The following is a 5,449-nucleotide window of genomic DNA, read 5'->3' as shown; positions in this document are numbered from 1 at the left end:
GGCGACTGGGGCTCACAGGCCTGAGGCCGGCCACGGAAGAGGCATGGGTAGCCCCTGCCCCAGCCGCCCCTCACTCCTGTCCTGTGCCCGCTTCTGCAACGGGGCCGGGCCCTGGAGTCCCCTTCGCCCCCAGGGGACATAAAGTCCACCAGAAACCACCAACTATTTGGATTCTTTTCTATGTGATCAGGCCAGCTGTGCCATGCAAACTGTAGGCTTCCTGGTTTACTCATTAGATGTTGGTTAAGAATAAAACAGATTAAAAAAAAAAAAGAATAAAACAGATTTCCCAGATTCTAGCCCTTGAGATCTCAACCCCCTACTTTTGTTAAAAAAAAAAAAAAAGAAAAAAAAATGTGCTGCCCAGCATAATAATAAAGATGACAGTAGTTCTTAGACCAAGTGATTGTTTACCTCAGGGTTTGGCACTTGGTTAGTGGGTGTGTCCAGGGTTCAGGCTGAGCCAGGGCCTCCTGAGGGGCCAGCAGGGATCCTGGGGGCTAAGGGAAGCCAGCCCTGCAGCAGAGCCCCCCAAAGCGGATATATGCCACGCCTGGCCCTGTCACCTGCCCAGGAGCAGCAGGAGGAAGAGCCCAGCTCTAGGGCTGCTGGGGCTCGTGTGGAAGGGAAAATTGAGGGCTGGGGATGGGAAGGGGAGTGGGAAGGCAGAGATAAGCTTGTGGCTGAACTGGCAGTGGATGGGGGGTGGGATGAAAGGCGGGGGAGCCCACTGAGGGCTCTGAGCTCCCCTGGGCCAGAGCCGTGGGGGTGGGGCAGCCCCCTTCTCCCAGAGGCCCCAGAAGCGTGTCTGAGCTGTGGGGCAGAGACGAAAGCCAGGACTCTTTCTTGTGGTTTCAGAGTATTAGCCATTCTATCCTTCATCCCCACTTTCTGCCTTATCTCCGCAGCCTGGACGGCGGGAAGAAAGCAGGCCTGGCCCTCCCACCCTCTCCGTAAACACAACCACATTGCTCAGAGCTCAGCCCCAGCCACCACGCCCCGTGCCCCCACTTCCAGGCATGGAGAAACCAGAGCACACAAAGACACCAGTGCTGTGCTTAGTCCCAAAGAGGGTGTAAGGCCCCATCAGATCAGCTTTCCCTAAGACAGTCCCAGTGTGTCTAGGCTCGGGCACCCCTCAGAAGAAATCCGTGTCTTCCTTTCGTTCATTCGAGGGCCCGGGTTCTGGTGATTTCTCTTCTCTGTATTCATGCAGGCTCTGAGAGGTCCAGGTATGAGCCCTGTGTCCATCAGGAAGAGTCTGAGTAGTAGGAAGAGGCAGCCCCAGTATCTCCGAAGAACACAATCCCCTTCACACAGCAGGTTAATAATGAACTGGGAGTCAGACCCAAATTTCTAACTTAGGGCTAAGACCACTGCACTAGAAGTTTCTTCACCCAAGGAGTGGCCAGCCAGATTTTGGACTCCTGTGTCATAAAGTCACATGCAGAAAGACTATAGTTTGCTCTACAAATATTTATTGGGTGCCCACTCTGTGCCAGGCATTGTGCTGGGTGGCAGGGATAGAACAACAGTCAAGTAAAACACAGTTCCCTCTCTCACACTGCAGGCGGAGGGGCGGGGGTGCACAGAGGAAAGACCTGTGAAAGCAAAGGGAGAGGTGGGGAAGAGACAGACTAGGGCAGACAGTAAAGGCAAAGCAGAGAGCCACGCAGCAGAGAAGAGGCAGGCGGAGGCTGGGAGCAAACCAGGCGGGAGGGAGGCCCTGGCGGGGGAGGGCACGGGGAGGCCAGAGACCAGCTACTGGCTCCCATCCAGGGGCATCTGCCCACAGCTCATATTTTTCTGTCCAGTGACAGCTAAATGAAGAGAAAGCTAACTTTACAACCGCCCACTTCACACATAATGAATATGAATGGGCATCCCGGAGCCTGTTCCCTGGGATTATCTGTGAGCCGATGGCTTCTCCCACTGACTGGGCCATCATAGAGGGCCTGTCCCCTGGCTGGGACACAGGCAGCCCTTCCACCTGCTTCCCATTAGCCATCCTCCCATCCTCCCCTCCTCCTCCACGCCTTAGGCGTCCCACCCAACACAGCCCGAGTCTTTCAGATGCCCCTGCCCCCGCGCCTCACCCCAGAGGTGAATTAAATTTGGAATCCCACATTTAAGAGAGTTGCTAGTCTCAATGTCTCTTTGCTAAGGCCCCTCTCTGCGCCAGTGAGGCCCACCCAGAGAAGCCCTAAATCTTGGTCCTGGCAGGGGCATGGACCCCAGCCCCAGAGCAGAGAGCCCTAGCAAGTGGGCCCTTCAGTCTGGTCTCAGTCCAGGCATGAGGAAATGCTTCTCATTAGAGCCGCTCAATCTTCCTTCCCCACCTCCCCCCAAGCATTTACACATCAACCTGAATTACAGCCCTGAAGTGCAGACCTTCTGCAGCCTCCCCCCCCCCCCCACAGGAACACAGGCTCGCCAGGAAACGCTAGGAAACGCATTCCCTGTATCAGGCAGAGGGAGTACACACCTCACTCCTGCCCCAGCCTCTGCCCCAGCCTCTGCCCCAGGCTCATCCTACCCATCTTCCCCAAGGGTAAGGAACACAAAATGCCTGCTCCCAGAGGCAGCAGTTTCCTGTTTCCTGATGCTGGAGCCCCCACCCTTGCCCCTCACCCACGGCAGGCTCCCACGCCCAGTCTCTTTTCCAGGGCACTGATCGGGGCCAGTGGAGCCCAGGGGGCCCTGCAGACATGTCTCTGCACCCACGTTAATGCTTTCACTTGCTCTCGTAGCCAATCTGTCCACCAACTGACAGCTCACCAAGCATAGTGAGAGTGTGGTGCTCTGTTCACCTGGATGCCCAGGGCACCTGGAACACAGCCTGGCCCAGAAGAGGTCTTCAAGGTGTGACGGCAGGGTGGCTAGGTGAGTGGCTGACTTTTGAGAGCCTTCTGTATTTAGAGCGCTGAGCTCAGGATGAGGGATAGGAGGAGGCCTAAGACATTATTCTGGCCCTTGAAGGAGGGTCTCTTTTCCGAGGATTCAGGAAGTAGAAGCAAATCCAGTGCAGGCTAGAGTTGGAAGGGCCCTTGGCAGGACTGAGTAGCTATCATTTATGGGCCACGCTGTCCCTCCTCAGCCAGGTATGTGGGTCTATTATCCATTATTTTATTCAGCCCTCCTGACCACCTTGCTGTTTATTATTAATCGGATTTTTACAGATAAGCCAACTAAAGCAGAGAGCTTGATGAGCTCAAGGTCCTTCAGTGAATAAATGCAAGAGCCTGCAGCCTGAGGCTGACCCTGCCAAGTTGACAAACGAATGGCACAGCTACTGCTGCCCTGCGCTGTCAGTGCATTAGAGGATAGACAGGAAGCTAGCTTTCCGGGAGAGAAGCCCAATGGGAATGGAGGGGCTGCCACACACAAGAGTCCTCTGGGACCCAGGAGAGACAGACGCCCAGGCACAGGCTGAAAAGGAAGGTAGCAGCGACCACCCCCGAACTACCCTGATGAGGGCACATTTGGGGCACGTTAGAAGTCAGGCTAAGGCCTAGCTGACGTTTGCCAAGAACCTTCTTGCCAAGGACCATGCTTGAGCAAATACAAAGTGCTGACTGAATGCAGTGGTGTTAAGTGCTGTAGAATCAAAATGATTCCTTAGAGAAAGGTTGGGGGCCATGGGACGTACACATTTGCAGCAGTATTTTGTATCTACATAATATATATTACATACATACATATATATATTATATATATAGTCCTCAGAGTAGTGGCTGGCACATAGTAAGCACTAAACATTTGCTGGCTCCTGTGTGGAAAACTAGCTTTCAAGAAACATCAGTACGGGGCCTGGTACTTACCTATCTGGCATCTAGTTAAGTGGTAACTTTTGGTTAACAAAGGTCAGTTCCCTCAGGTGATAGAGCCACAAGGTAAGCCATCCTTAGTGGATTAAAGGAGCCCGGACCTTGAGCCTGGTTAGCAATAGTCACCATTTTATGTAACTCAATTGTTTACAAAGGGCTTCATGTACCCTGCCCATCTCAGGACCTAGATGAGAAATAAAACCACAGACATGGGGTGACCACTTACTCCAAAAGACATTTCTGTACAAGTGCTGGATTGGAATGGCCAATCTACCACTAGCATGCCCTGTGGCTGGGATAAGGCTCTTCCTCTCCTGGGCCAGCCCCTGGGCCTACAGATGTGGGGATACACCAGTCCACTCAGGCTTCATGGGTCAGCTTTGAGATTCTGTGTTCTTTTTTGCACAGATTTATACATAAATTAGATATATAGATATTTACAGACCTTTGCAAACCAAGAGGAAAGAATGGCACACCTCTGGTTAAGGGAAGCTTCAGGAGAGACTGGAGAAATCAAAAGAGGGGAAGGAAGCAAAACCTCCGTGAGGCTGGTGCAGTGAGCCAGACAGCCTGGTGCGAGTATGAATGTGAAAATCTATCCTACCCAAACTACAATCCCGAGATATGTACTTCCCATGGGTCCTGGCAGGGAACGGTAGAAAAATCCATCACACACACACAAATTGTGTCAAGTTCTCTCATCTGGTGCAAGTTACCATGAGACAAAAAGTCAGTCACAGAGACGCCCCACCTCAGAGGCTGTGTGACTTGCAGAAAAGGTACAGTGCTGGCCTCGCCCCTGCTGCTGCAAACCATGCAAGCGTGTCCCAGAAGCCCAGCTTGGGGCCTGCACTGAGGCTCAGCCAAAACCCAGGCCAGGAAGGCACTGAACAAACAAAAGGGAGCCTGTCCCCAGAATACATTTCCTTTGTACGTCAAGACCCTTCAGATACTTAAGACTCCGTACACATAGCCTACAGGTTAAGATAAGGGACCTTCAAGTAATTCTTGAAAGAGAACAGTCCTATCATACAGAACCTCAAGATGGAACGAGGTGGAAGCAGATGTGTCCAGGGATCAGAAGGCCAGGGGCAGACTCCAGGAGGCCCCAAATGGACACCTACCATAGAGAGTTTCCTTGCCTCTTTCCCAGCGATGTGGACTCCTGGGCCCCCCCCCCGACACACTCCTCCCCGCTGTGAAGCTGACTCCTGAGGGGCTGCTTCCTTAAGCCCTGGGCACAGAGGTCCTCTCAGTCCCAACCACCTACTCTCACGAGGGCCCAGAGCAGCCAACCACCCCTCCCTCCCTAGCACTGAAATTGGGCTGGTGGAGGCCAACTCGGGAGTGCGATCCAGAGATGCCTGGGGCTTCTACTTCAATTACATCACACCCAGGGGTACAGGAGCCCTGGAGCTGGGCTGGAGCTATTCCAGATTGATGTAGGGGGGAAAAGACTCTGGATAAGCGCCAACTCCCCTTGCTTCTCCCCCTCAGGTGGGAAAGGCATGAAGCCTGACGGGGAACAAGTGGGTGACCTATCAATGCTGGCAAGAAAACCCACTTTCTAGATCTGAGGAGATATTCAGGAGCCATGTTTCCTGCAGACACGGCAATGGGGA

Source organism: Canis aureus, chromosome 8 (genome assembly GCF_053574225.1).
Source record: "Canis aureus isolate CA01 chromosome 8, VMU_Caureus_v.1.0, whole genome shotgun sequence".
Lineage (NCBI taxonomy): Eukaryota > Metazoa > Chordata > Mammalia > Carnivora > Canidae > Canis > Canis aureus.
Note: the sequence above shows the minus strand (reverse complement) of the source record.